This window comes from Uloborus diversus, chromosome 10, assembly GCF_026930045.1.
Source record: "Uloborus diversus isolate 005 chromosome 10, Udiv.v.3.1, whole genome shotgun sequence".
In the NCBI taxonomy this organism is placed as follows: Eukaryota; Metazoa; Arthropoda; class Arachnida; order Araneae; family Uloboridae; genus Uloborus; species Uloborus diversus.
The window spans coordinates 69,233,900-69,257,859 of record NC_072740.1 but is presented as its reverse complement, the minus strand read 5'-3'; the positions used below and the strand labels follow the sequence as shown (position 1 = coordinate 69,257,859).

Here is a 23,960-nt window from a genome sequence, read left to right as displayed (position 1 = left end):
AGTTGTATGTAGTGTATGTGAATCATTTTTAGCACTTATTCATAAACATTAATAGTTTATGTTTATTTTAAAATCATACTGAGTTAATACACTGCGTGCATCAACTGAAATACCTACCTCTGAAAAAGTGACACCTCTATTCAAGGGACAAACTGTCCAGTCCCTTATTTAGAGGTTCTACTGCATATGACATTTGCCTCGTTCATTTTAGTTCAGAATGAAACTCGCTGAGACTTCATACACCTCATTATTTAATCACAAAGGGCGGTTGTGGAGGTTCGGTATTCGATTAGAAAATTGAATGACAGTATCAAATTAGGGAAAATTCGATATCCATTTTAGCTAATGAAGAATCTTGATAGATTTTTAGCGGTTGATTTACGACAGGGGGAGAAAACTAGGTGTCTTCCTTATAATTTAAGTGTAAAAATGTCCAAGTTTATGCGAGATATTTCTTCCAATCAGGTATTAACGCAGTTACGAACTATGTGCTGTCATTTCCGAAACTTTTGCTTCAGAATACATTTGCTCAAGCCATATATTACGTCAACGTGATTAAATACTCGTTTCTCAGTAATTTAAGTAACATAATCATTAAATTTATATCACTTTTTAAGGTTTGGAAACGATAGTTCGTTTTCATTAACGAAAAATAAAAATAAAGCGAAGTTCATTCCTTGCACCAAAATAAAATATTTTGGAAAAAAAGATTAATTGATCAAAATAGCTTGGTTATATATATAATAGGGGGAGATGGAGCACATTGATGCACTTTTCTACTTTTTATTTTTTTATCTCATCAAAAAATTAAATGAGTAGTTAGGTTTTCCCCCTTGAGGTTCATTAAACATTTCTCACCTTTCCAGGTTCTTTTGCAGATGTTCAATTCATTAACTTTTTTCTCATTAATATTTTAACTGAACTCTCTAAAGCCAACGTGCCTCGAGTGCGGGATACATTAGTTCGCATTACGAAAACAACTTCTATAACAACTTTAATGGTAAATATTATCCCATATTGTAACTAACTTACGTTCTTTTGGGTTCAACATGAAAAAAAAAATCTAATTTGAAGATTAATATAATGATATAATGCATTAAAGTATTAAATTCACCAACTTCTACTCTTGCGCTATTTATGCCAGAACCATCTCATTTTCGCATGAATCAACACAACTTCAGTCTTCTTCAAATTCACTGTTGCTAATAATATAACATTTATTTTCTAGTTCTTCTAAAAGTCTAGGTTTTTGGTGGGTTTTCTAAAAGTGGACCAACGTACTCCGCGTTCTTCGCCTGAAGAAGTGCTGTCATATTTTTCATTTTTTTAATGACAAAAAATAAAGACACTACAAACAATTATGAACAAAAATTACTTTAGGAGAGGAGTTCAATTTATTACTCCATTTTTGATTAAAATCATTTAGAAAAATAAACTGGGCCGCGTTCTTGACTGGTATGGCGCCGAGTTCGTAACTGGAGAGTTCCGGTTCAAATGCCAGCAGGTCGGAGATCCTCCGTGTTCACTGATAATGATTGGGACACTTTAAACGTATCGCAGTCATCAAGTACTCCACGTGAATCAATACTGCCGTGGGCAGTATCTGCAGAAATAAGTTTTCGAGAAAAAAATTTGAAAAAACGTGGTTTTGATTCAATACTAATCATAGGGAAATGTTGGAGTTATACTTTTTTTTCGATCTATTTTTCACTCGCCTAAACCAATTAAGCAAGCTTGACAGAAAAGCTAACGCACTAACGTACAATAGGTAACAAAAATGCGAAAAAATGAAAAATATAAAAAATGCAACTACTCAACTACTTAAATGGTGCTCATTAAAACGGAAGCCTTCCAGCAATCTATCGACCAGCAATTGCTACTCGGGTTCTGTTTACCGAGTGGTATCAAAAACAACAACTAAATAAAGCTGAAGACTTATGAAAATTACTCAGCACTAAAAAAAATGGCAATAAAATTTGGTCAATATAAGTGTACTATGTGATTTTGTTGAAAGATTTGCAGAACTATAAGTGCTATTGTTGAGCATAAATTAAAATAAAAAATATTAATAGCGTTAAAATTATTGAGACGGGTCCAACATGCTCCACGGTTTAACGAGCCCCATCTCCCCCTAATCTTGAAGGAAAACAAAGTCAAATAAAAGAATAGTAGGTTGGTTGATATTCAGTGGAGCCCACAGGAGGACGGGACCGAAAATTGTGCTATCAAAATAGGGAGGGGGGGGGGGCATTTTTTAATTTTTTAAATTTATTTATTTAAATTTTTTTATTGATTTATTTTTAAATTCAATTATTTACTTTATTTTATTCTGTTTATATTTTATATCATTTATTTAGTTAGTTTGTGTGTGTGTGTGTGTGTGTGTGCGTGTGTATGTCATTGGCGTAGAACAGAATTTTTCTAATAAAATAATAATATTAATAATAGCAATAAAAAATAATTAAAATAAATAAATAACTAAACAAATAAAAAATATTTCCAAAAAATAAAAAAGAGAGCTAAAAAATAAAAAAATACTGAAGGCAAAGGGGGTTTGAGAAAATAGGGGGGGGGGGGAGCGTTGTGCCATCGAACTTTTCATTTTCATTTTTAAGTGTAATGAAAGTTTTTTTTTTTTTTTTTTTTTTTTTTTTGCTGTGAAAAATTACTGGGCTACTGAAATTAATACTGGATTTTAAAAATAAAGTATACGTATTTCATCAAAACTTTGCTCTCAAATGTTCATCTATGTTTTGTACTCATGCACGTCTGCTCGTCAGACAATGAAAATAACGAAATTTTTTCCAAATGTTCTGAGTTTGACGTAATGGGATCTTTTATATAATTGCTTTTTTATCTTTTTTTCCCTTTATGAGAAAACCGATTTTCTTTTAGATCCAAATTGAGAGTTTCATCGCTCTTTCCTGGGCCAATCTTTGGCCATCGAATATGTGCAAGTGCCATAATTCCCCCCTCCACCCCCCCCCCCCCTTTCGTGGGCAAACCTGCATGCATATCATATTTGCAAAAAGTTTCTTGTTCAACCGAAATTTTTAAATTCAAAGTTTCATGTAAATGATTTACTCTTCCTTTCAACAGTAGATGGCAGCAGCAACAAAGAGAGCTTTAATGTGTCAAAGTTTGTTTATACGTTTTTTTTTTTTTTTCCTTTTTTTCTAAACTGATGTAAGTGGAAACATGTCAAATTTTTCTTTTAATTTGAAGATAAAAATTAACAAATTAATCTAGACGGAAACGAAACATTCAAGCCCGTGTTTTTTTGTTTTGTTTTGTTTTGTTCTTCAAGGCATTTAAGTTAGTAAATTGGGCCGCAAAAGTTAAAAGAATGAGAAACGCTGCTGTTGGGGAAAGAGACGCACATGTAAACAATTTTTTTCATTCTTTTACTCTTCAAAATAATGTGATCGATTTCTCAGATCAAAAGTGTCACCATAATTGAACAGCCTTTACGGATTTTTGTGAGATTTTTTAAATAATTATTTCTTTACTTTGTGGTATTTTTAAAAATGAAATCGATTGTTCACATGTGTCCTTTCCATCCTGGGTCACATATGAACAAGGTTTTTGAAAATAGGGCTATCATCCTAGTTCAAAGAATAACTCTTTGACATGAAACAATCACGTCGTACATACCAATGGGGTTGTTTCCGAAATTTTAAAAGTATTTCTTTTGTGAAAGAGCATGCTTAAAAATATAGGATTTAAACATTTTTAATTCAAATTATATGACAAAGTTTAATATTTTTAACAATTATTTTAATCGGTTCGGTGCTCAGATTGAAATTCATTTTTTTAAGTTCCTGCACATGACATCACAAGTGATGAAATGCCATTCATCAAAGTTGCAATGGCGTAACGCGTCAAAGTACATCACTTGTGACATCATAAAGACCATGCCTTATTTCCAAAATCGGACAGTTAAAAAAAAATAAAGTATTTTCTGGCTCCATGTTATTATTTTTGCTTATTCTATCAATTTCAGTGACTAAAAGTAGTACTTTTGACTGAAGGAAACCACCCCATTACGTTGAAGGGTTTGTAATCTACACTGTGTCAGTTTAAGTTGTTCAGTAATTTATCATTAAAAATATTAGAAAATATGAATGTTATAACCCTGCACACCGTTAAATTTTTAAGATTTGCACTTGCAGCATGTCCTGATCAAACAAGAAAAAAAACCCTATAAAACTTCGTAGTAGAAAGAATAGTCAATTATCTAAAGATTATTCTTATCATGTATTGCTTTTTAGCTTCATACAGGATATGATAATGTATTTAAAATGATTTTAATTTTAGGTTTTTAATTATAAGCTCATATTGCTAACTTCTTCACCAGTTATTTTAGTTTTTTTTTAATATAAATTTACAATAAATTTATGAATAGATTATAGAAAAATAACAATTAGGAATGTTTATACATTTTTGTTAAACTTATAATATCCTACACTAATATTCACATTATGGAAGGGATATGAGATCTGTTCGTTTTAACATGTGTCCTAAAAGAGTTATGTTCACAAGTGTCCCATCATTGACCTTAGGACGAACTTGCAAAAATAAAGAACTTTTCATTCAATGAAATTTTTTTTACAATGTCATAAATGAATCTCAGCTTTCATTCAATGGTTTGCAATAATTGAGTTTAGCTTATATTAGCTTAACACATGCTCTCAAGTGAAGATGACAGATAAAGTTACATACAACAGATGATAAAACAAAGACATTGTCACCACAAAAAACACAAAATGACTCTTTGCTGTAAACGTTTTGCAAATTGAGACTGCCATTAACTGGAGAATTTTTCATGATTTTTTGCACCACGTTTAATTAGCAAAACGTAATGTTCACATGTGCCCCCGTTTCCTCTATGGCGTCGACGTTCAGGAAGATGTAATTTGAAAAAAAAAAAGACAGACTAGTGCACTGCATTGTAACTTACAATCACTTATTTTACTATACTATAAAGCAATTTCACAATTCAAAAGTTACATCAACAAACCAATTGCAGGAGTAATGGGTCTGTTAAATAATTTATACTATTTTCTATATCGATTAGATAGCTCAAACCAGTGGTTCTTAATGACTTTTGCCAGAACGTTGCAGTACACAGCGTATCCCCGTTTAACCTGCAAGGCCTCTATTTTTGCAGTTGTCTTAAATGCATACTTCCAATTTCAGAAAGAATCAAAATAAGCTGTAGAGTTAATAGATTAAAAGTTTAAAGCGATAGCATAATTTAGGGGGGAAATACGAAATAAAACATTTTATATAAATTTTAAATGCTTTGCATTGCATTTAAGAAAATTACAAGCATGAAAAAATAATTCAAATACAAAAAAAAAAAAAAAAAAAAGGTTTTAGCGCGACCAATATTCACCGAGATATGAAACGCACACGCAGCGTTTTGTGAATTACAGGAATTCGCACACGGTCAATTACACAATTTAAGGGGAAATATAGCGGCAAACAAGGGTAAAAATTCTGTGTATGCTTAGAGGGTGTTTTTATTCACACTGTACGAGCTTTTGTAATGTGTTTTTATCGAGCATTGCATAATATTTGCATATATTCTTTAATAGTAATGAGAAGTATGAGTCGCGAGTCCATTGACAACATATTATTCTTCTGAAAGCCACCAATAGGTTTCCAATCTCATCTTCTGCACGGTCCTTACTAATTTTGAACTCGAAAATCTCCTTGAATTTTGTTTAAAAATGCTTCATTTTTTTTTTTTTTCAACAGAGATAATTTAACTAAATGCAATGTAAGGAACTTGAGGACTATAGACAATATAATGTGCTTTTAATGTTTGTAAATTCTCCTTTATTTTTGTCTTGCATAAATGTATCATTTCTTGATTTACTTCAGTTTTACAAAACTAAAGACGAAAATAGGATTAATGTATGTAAAGAAATTTCTCACAGATGCTGGTGATATAGACTATAAAATGAAACATTTGATAGTTGCTTTTCCTCAAAGATATGTTGCATATTTCTTCCTAACACCCCATTAAATTGAAAAGACTAGATACTCTATGTTTTTTTCCCCCTTAGAATATTTTTAGAATGTTTTCTTCCATTGTATAGTATTCAGAAACATTCTTTCGCATATCCTTAAAATGTTTTTATTCAAAGTATTCAAAACATATTTTCTTAGAGCGCATTCAACCAGTATCTTTCTCAAGCTTAAAATAGTGTTTCTTCTCGGGGGGGGGGGGCGAATATAGTAGAATACAATGTAAGAAGATAAATAACAAAATCAGCTTGTAAAGGACAGCTATATATCTGAAGCATTTTCTATAAGATTTTACATAAAATGAATGTTTCCTTACATGCGTTAAAATATGATTATCTGCGAAAGCATGTTTATCCTTTCTTGTAAAGGAGAATGCTATACAAACTAGCATCATGAGGATAGATGAATGGAATAAATGGAAGTCATCGTCGAAAAGTTGTTACAAACAAATATAAAACTACATGTAAATACTATACTTCTATTTACTAAGTTTTGGACAGTTCCTACAGTTTTTTTTTTTTTTTTTTAATTTCTAATGATGCTGCGTTAGGCGTCTTAGCCTTTTGCAGACCTAGTGCGATCCCCCGATATGACATACAAACTTTCATGAGCCACCATTAAGGTACGGATGATTTTAGCACTCAGTTTTCCACCAGATGGAGGCACCTGGGCTCTTTTCAATGCGAAACTGCACTAGGGATTTAGCTTTTCCGGGTGCTTTCAAAGCAGTTCCTACAATTACATTAAGGAAGTTAGTGACCTATTTTTTATCAGTAAAACGAGGAAAAAATCATGCTCATTACTAAATCACTCTCTGTGATTAATAATAAATCTATCATTAAATTTCCTGACTCATATTGCTAGGTCTATAAGTTCATGAAGTTGCTTTTCTTAAGGTGGTTGAACATTTCAATTCCAAAGATTACCATTTAATAGGTCCGTTCTGGAATATTTTGTTTGAGAACATGAATTAGTGTTCGTCTAATCTTTCTTAAATAGCATTTTTCTTGATATTGATATGTGTATCATACACATGGAAGTAGCAAGTGAACTTACACATCCTCAAGCGGAAGCTTTTTTACCTCCTTTTTTTAAGGAAGAAAACTTCGTACTGATAAAATAAGAATTTAGTAATGGCAGTGGCGTAGCGATGGAGGGGGGATAGGAGGGTTAGAACCCCCCCCCCCCCCCCCCCATGAGCCCCAAAAACATTTTTCAGTCGAACCTGTTTTTATTTATTTATTATTATTATTTTTTTTTAATTCAATCAAACTCTTGTGGTGAGCAGTAGCTGCAGATCTAATTTGTCCAGTATTCTAGGATTTTCCTTCCACGCTTCGATCATTTTAATTTTCTAATGAATCATAATGTTAAAAAAAAAAAGAGCAACTAAAGAATAGCATCACAACAAACCAGGAAACAGAGCGGAAAGGCTTACGCGGGGGTTACGTTCCACGGAAATGCCATGTAAATAGAAACCGCGTAAATTGAGGCCTAATAGTAGTGTTTAAATAGGGGTTAGGTTCCGTAGATGAAAAAATTCTTCATTCTAGGGATGACTTATTGTATAATAAGTTAAATGCGTATTTATATCGATTTTTATGCACAACATGCATAAAGAAAACATAAAATAATTTTGTGTTCTGTTTATAAATAAGAGCTGGTTACGATAGTCTTTTGGCAGTCATTAAGAATTTTTCTCTGTAATTCTTTGCAGAGCATTAACCGCATTCATGATCCCCCCCCCCCCCCCCCCCGTCGTTTCCATGATAGAATCTTCCTTCACTTACAAATCAGAAAGATCATTTCTATTGTCAAGGAATGGCTTAATATTTACAATGAGAACGTTTTTGATTGTGTATTATTGATGTCAGTATCCTCGTTGCTTTTGTACTCCTTTGTCACTCCTAAAAGCTCTTTCAGTGAGTTCTGAACTGTTTGAGTTGAATAATTTTACTTCTCGAAAGACCTCTGGAACCGATCGCATAAAATGTCTCCAGTGGCCCAAGCTCAATAATTAGCACGCCAAAATGCAGTTTATTACATGTAATCTGAAATCTTTAGGAATTTGGATTTTGAAAGAGGGGCAAATTTTATCTGTTTGCATTGCCGCTTCCGTGTAAAACCGAAACTCAACTGCGTAAAATAAAATAAAGGTGTCAAATCTTAAACCGCGTATAACGTGGATCTACTGTATATATTTATATACTTAGCTCATAATAAAGTAACATTTCAAAAATATTCTGTGAAATTTTCATGCATTTATATGAAGAAATGAGCTATTGACAGCAACTTTCCATGGACGTCTCAAGAAAAAAAAGAAGCAATTATAAGTAATTACTGGATCATCTAAAATCCTCCCTCCCAAAAAAAAAAAAAAAAAAGATTATATTTGTTGACTTTCTACAGGTAAGAAATTCTTTTTTTTTTTTTAAACTTGAACATAATTTTAAAACAGCAAAACTTTTAATATTTTTACAATGAAAAACTGGTATTTTTACTTCTAAGTGCTGTAAAAAATGATGCTATTGCCTGCAGAAAATGAGCTAGGAGGAATTTATTTTTGTGGTGAATTAGCTTGGGGTACCACAATGAATTTTCTTTTTCTTCGACTCGAGATGCCTGCGGGGCGTTCAAATGTTAAAATGTGCAACAATGACTGTCAGAATTATTCTACAGCCTTTGGTAATGAAAATATGACCTTATTGTCAATAATCAAGTTTTAAAAAAAGTTTTATTTCTTACTCTTGCAATCCAATGCTTTTTCTTGCTTCAATTTTGAAGAGGGAAAAAAAATCATAAAACGAAAATGTATGCATTAATGGCAAATATTTAATTTGTACACTAACAATCATAACTCAATTTTCAGTTTGATAATGATAAAATTCATTTACATGAATGTGCATAAACAATCATGACTAATTTAAGTTTGTGACAATGACAAATTTTTTATTTTCATGAAAGTACACTCTGTCGCAAAAAAATATATGCACCTAGAAGAATTAGAGCCACAATCATGAAACTCGGCACAAATGCAGGTTGGTAGCCGATATGCAAATGATTAAAATTTCAACGCCAATGAAACAAGGCTAAGCGCGCTATGAGCATGTGAGTTGCAGAGGTGGGAGAGTTTAAAAGCATGAGTACTTGTGCCGTAGGGTTATTCAATCGAATCTGTTGACTTCAGTAGACTGTATTGCGACTTAAGATGCCTCTAAGATGTAACCCGCGGCAGTACGAACATCTGACGGAGTTTGATAGGGACCGTATAATAGGTCTCAGAGAAGCAGGTTGGTCTAACAGGAGTATCGGCCACCACCTCGGTCGGAGTGATATGGAAGTTGCTCAGTGTTGGCAACAGTGGATCACGGAAGGGAGAATCTACCTTCGCTGAGGGTAGGGCGTCCCAGGAACACAAATGAACGCGAGAATCGCGCAATCAGAAAAGCGGCCACATTGGCACCAACAACGTCGCTAGCATCGATTCAACGCCAATTAACTCCTTCAAGGCATCCGGTGGTATCAAGGGAAAGTATTAGGAGACGACTGGCCGAAGTTGGCTTAGACGACGTCTATTAAGACGCTTGCCCCTGGCCCCACATCACAGGCAGTGTCGACTAGATTTTTGCCGACCTAGGGCAGCTTGGAGTGTAACAGACTGGAGGCATGTGATCTTCAGCGATGAATCCCGTTTCAGTCTCAGTGCTGATGATCACCGTGCACGTGTATGGAGGTGCACCGGCCAGCGCTCCGATCCGGCATTTGTTGTCGAGCGGAATACAGCCATTTCACAAGGTGCGACAGTGTGGGGAGCGATTTCTTGGGACACACGATTACCTCCAGTTGTTCTCCAAGGCACTTTGACAGCTCGCAGATACGTGGACAGCATTTTAACACCAATTGTTCTGTCCATGCTATCAAGTCCCCCAGGTGCCATTTATCAGCAGGACAATGCTTGTCCTGCGCGACTCTCTCAACATTGTCTTCAGGGACACGACGTACTCTCATGGCCTGCCAGGTCACCAGACCATTCGCCAACCGAGTATGTCTGGGACGTGCTGGGAAGGCAACTTCAGCCATCACGCGATACAGGGAATTAACGACGCAGTTGCAAAGATTATGGCATGATCTTCCGCAGGGGGTCATAAGTGACCTAATTGATTTGATGCCACGTCGGGTTTTGGCTTGTATAGCTGCCAGAAGTGGCTTCACTACTTACTGATTTGTAACCTTTTGCATGCTGTAACTGCTTAATAAAATTATCTTTCATTCTGAATTTTTAATCATCTTATTATTTCCTTATACACTACATACCTGCCAAGTTTCGTGAGTGTAGCTCAATTTCTTCTGGGTGCATATATGTTTTTGCAACAGAGTGTATATACATTAGCAATCATAACTTTTATTTAAGTTATATAATGACAACATTAATTTTATTCCGTTTCCCCGAACGGCTCGTACATGTATAATACTGTTTGAAGATGAATCCCCTTCTCTCTGAGAGTAATTTTCACCTGCTATTGAAAAAATGAGTGTCTTGCCCATTTTGGCATACATTATATAGCACACAGTAAGTCATAATAAAAACTGGAGTTTTATTGGCACTTTTCATATTGACATATTTTAGTTGACAAAATCTGCCTTTCAAGAAAACAAAACTTTACTCCACAGCAGTTCTAGTTCTTGACTGAATAAAATTGTATTTTGTTCAGTTAGAGCTTAGATGGCCATCCTTTAATGGTGTCATGAACTGCTTATTCAAATCGTATGCAGATTACCAATCAGATGCTATCCTAAGGGAATCTTTATGGGGAGTTTGTCATTGGAGAATGTGTGCATGATGGACAGATCCAACTTTACCAGAATAATAATAGTTAAATCTGCACCTAAAAATAGATTTAAAAAATAGAAATATGACAATATATGTATATATATATATTTAAATTTCTAAATTCTATTTCTATAAGCTTGGTTCACACTAAAAAGTATGAAATGAACTCCTCCACTCCCCCCCCCGCCCCCGAATGATATCTAGACCATATCGGTTTGATGAGGGGAGTGAAAAAAAGAAGTATGAAATAAAATAAGCCAATGATTTCTTGATTACAACACTCATAAATTGTCGTTAATCTTAATATCTTTATATTTTGGTTGATTTTAAAGCAGTCAATTAAAATTATTAAAAATATGAAAGAAGAAATAGGCGATATACAGCTTTATGTGAATAGCTTTTACTATAGTGCCTATGTTTCATCTTCCCTCAATTTTAATTTTTTTGGAATTAACCTAAATGCATCAACTGCAATTTTTGAGTGTTGTAATCAAGAACTCATAATAGGAAAGCACTGTACTGTGTACTGTTCAAGAACAATGATTCAACTGTTAATATTTTATTTTAAGGACTGTATGTAACTCCAGAAAGAATATTAAAAAATCTCTGATCTTAAGAAATGATGGGGAAAAATTATTTTGATAAGCTTCAAAATGCAATTCAGTCAACATACTGGAACTCTGGAACTGTATGAAGTGATGCGATTGCTAGTAATAAGTACGCTGTTAACTCCTTCCTTAAGATACTGGTTTTACTGATCAAGAGGCGTCTTCATTTTGGTTTTTAGGTTGAGCAGTAAACTCCTTTCACTGTTGTTATGTTCTGTTTTTACTGCTCTTGAAAAAAAAGTTTAAAAATTCAATTAACATGGAACTGCACTGTTTATGGTACAGTCATAGAAAAAAAAAAACGAAACACTCGATCGTATTCAAAGACTATTAACACTAGAGACACGTGTAAGGTGTCATTGTTTCAGAAATAAAAAGTTCTACATAATTATGGTAAAAAATTGTTGTTAAGGGGTCGTCTTCATATTAAAACGAGCATCAACTTCAAATTTTTCAATGAGAATCCCCTTTTTTTATCACATATTTGTGATCAGCATCCTTTTCTAACTTTGTATGCAAAGTTTTGTTTGACTCGATCCAGCCGTTACTTCAGAATCGAATTTTGAAAAATTCCTCTCGTAATGTTAAAACGTATTTTGATATTTTTACTCATAACACAAAAACTAGATTAGGCACGGCAAAGATTGTTTTTTTATATCAAAATATGAATCAACCCAATAATAAATATATAATTTACAACACCTAAAATGTAATTTTAGTTTTTTTATGAATTATTTTAATATTTTTTGAAAAAAATATGATCTGAAACCATATTAAATTTTAACAGAAAAACAATCTGGAAGAGCTTTTATGTGGGAATCCAAAATTTGAGCTCAAAATATTCAGTAGTTTTTGCGCTATGCTTAAAAATTTATTTTTTCCTACTTTAGGGGACCGTATACTTTTTTAAAACAGAAATTATGAAAGTTGGTTTCTTCGTGAAAAAAGAAAAAAATTGTTCAACAAAATAAGCAAACCAATTATAACGTGGTTTTTCTATATTAGAGGTTGCCGTCTATGAATTTTTTAAATACATAAATTTTTTCGCTGTCTCTGCAGAAGAACAACACAATATTGCAACCGTCAGTTTTTTTGTGGATATCGTTCAGACGTCAATGTTTAAATAATGCGAAACACTACTTCATTGTCTAATAAAAGAATATTTTATAGAACTTTTTCAATTAAAAGCTACACTTAAAATACTTCTGTTTTTTTTTTTTTTTTTTTTTTTTTTTTTTTTTTTTTTTTTTTTGAGCAATCACGATTGCTTATTGTTCTCATTTGACTGTTTTTGATGTTCCGTGCCTTTTTTAGTTTGGACCAGAAGCCTCTGCAGCACCACCGCCCACCGTCCTCTGCAGGCGGCGCGGCGCGGCTGCTCCGGTCTTGAGCTATCCGCTTCTCCTGGTCGGAGGCGTCCATGTCCTACACACACGCACGCTCACACACTCACACACGCCTACGTGCATACACACAGGTCTACGCACACACACAAGCCTACACACTTACGCACACAACTATGCACGCCCAGGAGGAGAGGCAGGCTTGGGGGGGGGGGGGCAGGAGCTGTTTCCAGAAACAATAACTCCAATGAGTAGGGTCTCAGTTCATGATTGCAAAAAACATAATTTGCATTCAAAATTTCAGAATTCAAATTAATTTAAATTTTTTATTTTATCCTGGACGGTTACGTGTGCATAGTTGTGTGTGTAAGTGAAGTAGGCTTGTGTACGTGCATAGACCTGTGTGTATGCACGTAGGCGTGTGTGAGTGTATGAGTGTGAAGTCGTGTGTGTGTATGTGTATGAGTATGAGCGCGCGTGTGTGTAGGACATGGACGCCATCGACCAAGAGAAACGGATTTCAGGAGGCAGTGCTCGGAGCCGCGCCTGCAGAGGCCGGTGGGCGGTGGTGCTGGTCAAGCTAAAAAAGGAACCACAACATCAAGGACGGTGAAATGAAAGCAATAAGCAATCGTGATTGATCAAAAAAATTAACATGCACAACTTTTTCACAGAAACATACAACAAAACCTCATTGTCTTGCTAGTCATGTTGCAATAGACAGTGTAGAATTAATGGCTCTTTCCGGTGATAATTTACTAAAAGGAAAAATTATTGCCTTGCCAAAATCGGGAAAAAGCACTCGAAAAATAGCCGACAGTGTGAAGTTTCGACTTTAACAGTATTCAGATGGGTGAAAAATATTTGCTCTTAGATAAGTTTACTGGTTTTTAGAAATTATTTTTATTATTATTATTTTTTGTATAGTGTTTAAATAATTTTCAATGTGTTAAGATGTAAGAAGGGAAATGTCAGTCGCATTAGTGGGCCGCGTGCTTTGAGCTGTATTCTGCACAAAAGTAGTAGTTGTAGCTAATTGTGAACTTTTTTTTTTTTTTTTTGACCTAGTCAAAGATTTAACAAAACATTAATTTGCGTGTTAGATTAAGTTGAGTTTTTGACTATTCTTAACTGTAATTAAAATACTTATTTTTCTATTTACTTTCTCGGTCATTTTGTCCGTGTATTTCCATTAAAATCATCCTCGCAAGAAAAAGATAAAATTTCAAATTATTTTCATTTTTGAATAACATGGAAAAATATCGACGAAAAAAGAGTTATAATAAATTATTGTTATCAACTTCTATATGCCTATCTTATTAAATGCATGTTTTTCAGAATCCAATATCTGAATATTCGTCTCCAACTTTATGACACTGGAATTAATCCTACTTTCTGATCTTAATCTTAAAGCAAACAACGGGCCACACGCACCAGCTTCAAAGGCTAAATGTGGCCCGCGTCTTCACTGCGATATAATTGCGGTTTAGTTATCCCATTCGATGGCTGCTGTGGGTCTTAATAATGAGCACAACTGCCCTGAACTAGATTTAACCAAACATTGAAGCAGGTGTCATGTCATTGAAGCTGAGAGTGCCTACAGACTGGTGGATGAAGAAAATTTATCTCACCAGTGAGATGCCTTAAACATACAGCAGATAAATTTACTTTACCTACCAGTTTATTCGAACTCTCAGCTTCAATAAGGTGACTTCTGCCTCTCGCACGATTAGTTTCGATTCCAGTCTGAGAAATCTACAGCGAGGACGAAATTGTAGTTTTGGCTGGATAGATCAATCCACCTGTCGGGTATGCTGCGTATAGTATTGCTATAGGCGCGCCTGCCTGATATTACAAAAAATGTTAGTTTGCAGGTATATAGTGCGCGAAACAAAATCAAATAATGCTAAGTTTTGTTTACAAAATCAGAGAAATAACAAGAAGTCAGATTTCGGTTCACCTTGGTTTAAGCTAAAATAACTTTTGTCTTTTTAAATTACGGGTTGGACCATCTCGAATCTCGTTGCTAGAAACAGCATTGGGAAATTACTTTCCTAAATTGCTTTTAAGAGACATTACATGTTAACTAAAACCGCTGATTGTGTTATGCTTTTTAAATAGTACCACGCATTATGATCTTTATCATCAAATTTGGATTTGAAACAAAGTCTCTTTTTTTCATTACAAAAAAGCCGCTAGAACTATTACTGTGTTTGTCCACTGTGTTAATTCAAATAACCAAATTTTTCCCAAATAAAGTTCGAGTATGAACGGTTTGCTTATTAACGGGTAATTATATTCTGTTTCTGTTTTATTTTTTAGATTGATACTTCGTTCATTTTATGTATTTAGAGCAAATTTTCACGGAATAAATTGACCTTGCTTCACTCGAGTCTCCAATCTATTTAATGCTGCGTCTTACCACGTAGTGCGGTACATTTTTTATATTTTTGTGTTCGATGACCCAATCTTCTGCCGATGTTCTGCGAAATTAAAAACGCGCAATTCCATTTTACATCAAAAGACTTTCTGTTCATTCCAAAATAAACCTGTAACATAGGTGCAATACATTTTTCAAACATATTCACATCATATTTCTAGTTATAAGGTTGCATATTTACATTTCTATGAGGCTAATTTGCTGAATGATTATATAAGCAATCCAATAGGTTCATATTAAAAAAGGCAAAAAGTTCCATTACTTTTAATTTGTCATTATTCGATTTACTAAACAACGATCTATACGATGGACCCGCCAAACCCCATCCATTTTTCTTAGGTTAATCCAGATAGACAAAAATCAATAAATATTTAAATATTTTAACTTTAAAAAAAAAAAAAAAAGTTTTCGACTGTAAATCGCTTTTTGCCGCTACATAATCGGCTAAAAAGTATCGAATTACGGAAAAAAAAGAGAAATTCAAAAAATCATGAATTGAGCTGGATAATCTCGGTTTTTTAAGTGCTTACATTCCGTTTAAGCCGTGACCTTGAAAGAAACGTTTTCAATGTGGTGACGGTCCCTAAAACGTTTTTCGTTAATAACTCCTGTTCTACTGCACGGGATGCAGTGAAATTTCGTACCCTGGCTGTATTTTGTGGTCTAAACATAATTATGTAGCAAAAATTAGGGGTTCCCATTCGAAAAATCAAGAGTTGGTGCTCATTTTGCTTTGTATATGGTCCCTTATCAAAATTTTACCTACGTAGTTTTAAAGAAGACTTTAAACCAAGTCGGATGACATCTTTCTTTCCTACCTAGCATGTATAATGGCTGAATAATTAAAAGTGTTTCGTTTTTTTTTTCTATGACTGTACCAGAGGTGCCCAAGAGGAGGAGGGGGGGGGGAGATCTAGGGTGTGGACTGCGCCATTGAAAATTTAAGGGGAGGGGAGAGTTTTCAAAGGGGTTTTGATCTCATTTTAGGAGTTTCTCTTTCTGGGGGATGCTCTGTAATATTTGAGAAGGTGCAAAATCGCCTTGGCAGGATGGGTACCCTGGAAGAGTTAATACTCTTACTGAGTAAAAAACTTAAGTACTTTTCAAGAAAAAAGAAATGCTTTTTAAGGTAATACCATAAATTCGTGCTATGAATATCACAGTCAGATTTTATTTGGCAATAAAAAGTAAAGAAAAACAAAATTGCATTTTTTACAAAAGACAATTTACTGTTTCGAAAGTTTTTCTAAAAATGTATGAAAAGCTTAGTCATAGAGAAAAGCAGATGACATGAGGCTCAGTTTTGCAATCTTCACATTCAAAGTAAACATTCTTCCTTTTCTCAAACCATTTCTTTCTCTCGACTTTACGATCCGCTTTTGCCAGATTCTCAATAGAGAGAAAACCCCTGACAGGAAATGCTGCAATTATAGGAGTGAAGTTGATAAAAAAAAGAGTGAGCTAAGAGAAAAGGATTTAAGAGCAGTTAAAGGGGCAGCTGTAAAGAGTTTGTATTTTGACAGCCACAAAGATGACATTGTTAGCATTTGAAGCACATGCAGCACTGACAGAAGAAGCAGGTAGCAAGTACATTGGTCATACATCGCTAACAGCAGGTGAAAGTGCAAAAGACAGGTGTAAGATTTATAAAAGATTGGGTGAAGCATGACAATTGTGACAAATAGGGGGAGGGGGTCAGAAATGGCAAAAAAAGTGTGATGACATGAACAGACAGCCTCTGTTTATAAATGATAAATAATGTCAAAGAGATTTATTGCAGTAGAACAAGCTATGGCGCATTTAGAAACATTATCAAATTTAAGTTTATCAGACACGGAGTATGCCAACTACCCCCTGATGAACCAGGCAATATTACTTAGGAAGAAGATATTTTAGAAAATGATTTAGAGCTGATTACATCCACCGATGTATGTCGATGGCTAGACATTTTTTTCACAAACACTGCTGAAAATTTATCATGAAAATCAGAGGAAAAGCAAAAGTTAGTATGATTAGGAAATAAAAAAAGGAAAAAAATGAAAACTGACTTCAAATGGTGAAGGAGAGTAATATTCACAAGTTCATTCAATTGGAAAATATTGAAACTATATGACACGCATTTCCAAATATAGAATATTTATTTTAAAAAAAAAAAAAAAAAACTTCATGCAAAGTGCCAATGTTCCAAAATTGGAACATACTAAAAAACGCATTTAGAAAAAAAAAAAACAATCGGAAATTTTATGCAATTTCTGTATTTACTGGACTTAAACAGACATAAACTCAAAACATTATTCAAATCTGATCATCCATCAATAGTTCAGAATGTAAACGGTTAAAGTGTAATTCTATACGTAGAACATCAATCACAAAAGGTAGGGCATTGCTCCCTAATGCCACCCCTAGGCTACTGCCCTGGAGCCATGCAGTGGACATAGATTGTTTATGGCTGTAAATTTAAAAACCAACTTTTGAGGTCAACCAAATTCCCCCCTCATATTTGATTCACCGCAAAGCAGTACATCCTGAAGAAGGTAAGTATAGGCGAACAAGAACATCTTTTATTGTATTAAATAGTCTTTGCCTTAATATTTAAAATTTCATGTAGGCATGCAAATTTCTCAAAAATGTCACAATTTTTTTTGACACTCGTTCAGCAAAAAGAAACTTGTATTCACATAAAGCACTAATCAATCAAAAGTACTTGCCACTCGAAACACAAACACAAATTGTTAGGGGTGCCCGAGCCCCTCCATGCCCCATGAAGTCGGCTACTGCCCTGGGCCCCCACCCCTAGGCTACTGCCCTGAAGCCATGCAGTGGACATAGATTGTTTATGGCTGTAAATTTAAAAACCAACTTTTCAGGTCAACCAAATTCCTCCCTCATATTTGATTCACCGCAAAGCAGTACATCCTGAAGAAGGTAAGTATAGGCGAACAAGAACATCTTTTATTGTATTAAATAGTCTTTGCCTTAATATTTAAAATTTCATGTAGGCATGCAAATTTCTCAAAAATGTCACAATTTTTTTTTTGACACTCGTTCAGCAAAAAGAAACTTGTATTCACATAAAGCACTAATCAATCAAAAGTATTTGCCACTCGAAACACAAACACAAATTGTTAGGGGTGCCCGAGCCCCTCCATGCCCCATGAAGTCGGCACTAGTAATTTGATGCATCTCAAATTGTTAGCAGAACATAATTTAGGAAAGGTTTATGAGCACTTTAAGTTTGAATAATATAAAATACAAATTGTAATCTCCAACTACACGAGCCTCCAAAAGTTAAGGCACCACATGTTTTTCAAAGCTCACCGTAAAAAAAAATGGCAGTAACAATTAAATGCATAGTTTGCATGAATGATAATAACGAACTTTAAAACCATTTATAAAAAACGATTGCTAACACTTTTTTTTAATATAGAAAATAACGTATCTTCTTCAGTGAGAAAAAAATATGCATATATCAAGCTTTAGTACTTTTGTGTGTAAGTTGTTTTGATTTTCAACTGTTGTTGGCAGTTTCGGTGGCAATAGTCAATAGAGTTTAAAAAATCGTCGTTCACTCGATTTGTTAAGGTGGCGGGCAGTTGGATGGGTTGAAAATGGATTGTTGCAAGCTGATGCTGCTAGACATCAATGTGTCTTGTAGTGTTGTTCAGCGACTTTGGATCAATACCAATCCGAAGATTATGTGTCCAGGAGACCTGTTCCAGGACGACCACAAGCTGCATCACCTCCAGAAGACTGTTTTCTAGTTCTTTCGGCCCGAAAAAGAACCACTACTGTGCCGCTGCTCATTGCAGACCACTTTGCAGCATCAGGAAGAAGAATCTCTGCTACTAGGGTGTGAAATTGTCTTCACAATGCAGCTCTCTATGCAAGACGACATGTTGTGTGTGTTCCCTCAATGGACCAACGCGGATGATCCGCTTATGCTGGACAAGAGAACATGTTTCCTGGACCCAGCAGCAATAGGCCTCTGTGCTGTTCACAGACGAGTCACGATTTACATTGGAGAGTGATTCAGGGCATCTACTGATCTGGAGGGAATGTTGGGGGATTTGTCTTCTGTTTTTACCTTAAGTTCATTGAACTAAATAAAAAGTTTACAGAACCCAAACATCAAAAAGCCGCGCAGTCTGCCAATAAGAAATAAAACATACTCAAAATAGTTTAAATAAATAACATTTATTCAAAAATATCACAGTATACAATATGAAAATAGTTTTGTTGAGTACCAAAATAATTTAGATTGTAAACCCTCCAATTATCACAAAAATTTCAAAGTTAAATTGTTAGACAAACAAACATATTTGAATAAAGGGAAATATTAAAGAAATTGCAAAATGTCACCTTCCTGCACCAAATGCGCATGTTTACTTTGCCGAAGAATTTTGAATAAAGCATCAATAGCGTAACAGAGTTGAGGGTTCAGCTAACAGTCCCATCATTCACCAGCGGATAGGCTTGCTAGGTTAGAGAAGAACTTCCCCCATACACCGGAACAACAACTTGAGCACACATATCACCAGAAACACCGTTGAAAAAACCAGGAAATTCAATCAGGAACGTCACTCTGTTCCACATCGATGATTTAAACTGAAGGCAGTTCCATTCATCCATAGAAGCACCGGTAAGTCGATCCGGGTACAGGCCAAGTTTAAGAATTAGGCCTAGTTGCTGTAAACTACATATTTTTAGCAACTACTGCATCACCTTCAGCAATGGTGACATTTTAAACCACCAAAAGGAGTAATTTAAAACTTTTAAATAACACTTAACACTGAGTAAAACTTATTTCAAGTCCTGCTTGAATTCAAAACATTACTTCAACAGCGACTCGAGCACGCCGCAACTTCCATCAACGACAACCCAGCACGGTTGCCAAACCGTTAAAGACCAACAAAAAATGGCAAGATGCCAATGGGGAGTAAATACGAGTAATCAAGCACAGAAAATATTTCGAACAATCTATTTATACGTTTTATGACCGCGATACGTCATCCCATGACACACCCTACTTTGCATTGAAAATATACATCTCAACTATTCCTGATTGAGTGATTTAACAAACTTTCTATTCGTTCTTTTGGCTCAAAGTAGCCAAAAACATCTCAACCATCGGGTGTTACGTCATAGGATGATTCATCATGCCCGAATCAATTTCAGCTATCCGTCGCTGGGACACAGGACGCGGAGTGGCAAAACATAATGGAGGTAAGTTTCAAAAAAAAAAAAAAATACACTTAAACATTTGTAATTAAATTAAAAGTGCTCTAAGATACTGAATAAAGGCTTCTAAGCCCAACAGGGAACAGTGCACTAGATACAATCAATCCAACGCTGTTGAATGACACAATTATAGAGGTGGTGGAATCATGGTTTGGGCAGGGATCTCGCTCGGTACTCACACTGACCAGCATGTGTTCCATGGAGGAACTCTGACTGGTCTGAGATCCTTGATCCATATGTCAGCCCATATGCTGGTGTTACTGGTAATGACTTCAGTCTGAGTGATAACCCACGACCTCACTGAGCTCGGATTGTTAAGGAATCAGTTTCGAACGAATGGAATGGCCAGCTCGATCTCCAGACCTGAATCCGATCGAGCATCTTTGCGACTATTTTGGCAGACAGGTTGCTGCTTTAAATCCTCCTTAAAGGTTGTTACATGAGCTAGAACAAAGTTTACTCTGAGTCTCGTCTTTGCTTCCTATTCTGGTGTCCAACAACTTAATAAACAGCATGGAAAATCGATGCCGCCAATGCATTCAAGTTAGGGACGTACACATTCTCTATTAGAACCCTTTTTTGTATTGCTTCTATGACATTTTACTGCATAACACTGTAATGTTCTGTTTTCTTCAAGAATGGACTTTTCCGCAAAAATTGTTCTTTTTGTTATAAATCGTTTTTTTGACACACTTATACCAATTTCTATGACGCATTCAATAAGGAACTATTTATTGCACATATCCTCCAAATTTTTTGTTTCTACAATCATTCATTTGCAAATTAGATGTGAAAAACTGGTTGTACCTTAACTTTTTGAGGCCAGTGTATTTAGTATTTTCAAATGATAAAAGGAAATTACTGTTGAGTTGAGAGGGACTTTGATATACATTAAATTAAAAATGAGACAGTACAAAAACATTTTTTAAAGCAAAGAAAAGCAATTTTGCTCTTTATTCATATACTTAGTAGAAGCATTATAGCTTTTCAGGAATAAAATGAAGGAACAGTTACATATACAAAATAAAGAAATCATTTTGAATGGAATAGTTGAATATTTAAAATTTAAGCAACACTGCATCACATGCATAAATATAACAGGAGTCTGTCCAGGATTTTTCACAAGGTCCGTTTTTTTGTGAAAAATTAAATCATTTTGTGAAAAATCAAATTATTTTTCAAACAAAAAAAAAATTGTTAAACCAAAATTTTAACATTTTGAGATAGCGCAAACTGCATCATTGAAACATTTAGTTGTGTGTTTTCCTCTTTTCTGTTGAGCATATCATTCTTGAGTATTTTCCTAGTATTTGGGGGGGGGGGGGGAGAGTGGCATTGCTCTTTGGGAGATGAACACCCCTCAAGTATATACATTGCGTTGAATTATATTAGAAATGTTATAGGTATGGCATTGAAAATAATTGAAAAAAAATCAGGCAGGGAGGGGTTCAGCATTTAACTTTATGACCCAAGACACTCTTAAAGAGTAACGAATTTCGTTTGTTAAACTTATAAATTTTGTAATTTTAGCAAAAATAAAAAAGATATTTTATTTGTTTACCTTTTAACATAGAGTACAAAACATCAAAAATTCAAATAATTCGATTCCCGTAGCAGGTGCAAACATATTGCAATCCTCAAAGTGAAGGCGTCAAAGTTATAAAGACAGCTTATAAAATATCTATTTCTTGTAAAATTGTTATGAAATTGTATTTTAGAGGCCTATGCAAAAGATATCCTTTATATTTATCGACACAGTGGAAGCAAAAATAAAATTAAACCATTGGTTCAGCATTTTAATTTTTGACTCATAAAATAAAATGGAATTTCACTTTAAAAAAATTGAAATGAGCGTTATAAACATAAGTAAAGAGTCTTTTCATTTATTTGCATCCTAATAATGTGAAGTTAGCTTGAAAAAAGAATAAAATATGATTCTCATATCAGATGTAAACCGATTGCATTTTTCAAAATGAAGGCATCCAAAAGTATAAAACCGCTAAATAAATCAGTTTATTAAAGTTAATCATCCTTGTTAGCAATGAAAATTCAAACCAATATAATTTTCTCCTGCTAGATAATGTTTAACATTGCACCGTAAAAACGCAAATATTGCCAAGTTGGTAAAATGATGGGAATTAATTTCTAATCAAGTCACTAGAAAGGTTGAATCCAAACACTAAAATAAGTGACGATAATTTTAAAACTGGTAACCCTATCTGAAGCGACCACATTTTCTCCCCGCCCCTACTATCTTTTTCAGTTCCAAGTTCATTTCGCTGACATATATTGTTATTATTTTTATTATAGTTGTTTAAATCATGAGAGGGGAAATGTGCTAATGCTGCCTTTTCAGAGAAGTTTATATCAACACCACTGCAAAACAGCTACGATAAAACAAACATGCAAAATTATTTGAAACGAAACTGACTTTCAGCTATTAATTTCTTTTAAAGAAAAACCACACATTATATTTATTTGGCAGTTTTAATTTATTGCTTGCAAGAGCATCACAAAAGTATGTTTTTTTTTTTTTTTTTTTTCAAAATTAGCAGATCCTGAATAAGCTCATCCCTCAAATTTAACTTTTAGAAAGGTTTCGAAAACTCAGTTTATATGCCAAAATATGCAATATTTAGATTTCAGATTTGCTCTTTCAATAAACAATTTGTGAAAGATCTGTTTTGGTTTATCAGAATTTTGTGAAGGGTCTGTTTTGTTTGATTAGGATTTTGTGAAAGGTCCGTTTTGGTTTATTGGAATTTTGTAAAATGTCAGTTAACCCATTTGGGACAGCAGCCAGCAGAAGATAGAGCCCCCTCAGGACGGCAGCTGTTACACGTGAACTGTGAGTAAAGGTGGGGGCAATTTTTCCCGCTAAGCTAAATACGCAATTTGGGAAAGTACAAATTACATAATCATGGATAAAATGTACATTTAACTTAGAAATGATACCATTTTTTAATATATGATAAAATGTATCATAATTTTTAATCATAACAAAAAAATTGGTGAATATAATTGATATTCAACAATAAAAATACAAAATACATTGTTTTTTTATTATAACTAAAAATACCAAAATTAAACAATATATTTTGTACAATAGAGGATGTTGGAGCCCCAGCCGCTGCGGCGGATGAAAGACCTGAAGTTTGAGGAACTGAAAATGGGTTGATGCAAGCTGAAAGAAAATTTGTGGAATGATCTGTCTGGAGGAAAAGAATTACATACTCATTTCTCAAAATAAACAACAATTTATTAATAAAACAGAGTAAAATGTGTAAACAGGAAAAATACATTTAACATGGGTAAAAACAAATGTCATACACTCAAATAATTTAGATTGTGAACTCCCCAAACATATTCCATTAAAATTTATTCAAGTTCATAAAAGTCCACCCTCTTGAAAAATGCCATAACAATGGAAAAAGTCCCAGTAAAAGAAATAAATGTTCATCATA

General features: G+C 34.2%; 1 long non-coding RNA gene across 3 annotated transcripts in view; it reads right to left on the bottom strand.

Moving 5' to 3' along the window:
- Window positions 1–10,634: 10,634 nt before the first annotated feature.
- The window catches only part of LOC129231249 (uncharacterized), a 31,945-nt gene continuing 18,619 nt past the window's right edge, over window positions 10,635–23,960 (bottom strand). For 2 of the 3 annotated variants that reach the window (XR_008581229.1, XR_008581231.1), the window contains exon 6: window positions 21,366–23,680. This is a non-coding gene — a long non-coding RNA (uncharacterized LOC129231249). Of the gene's footprint in view, window positions 10,923–21,365; window positions 23,681–23,960 lie in introns of those variants that run through there. The other variant, XR_008581230.1, reaches the window with a different exon arrangement.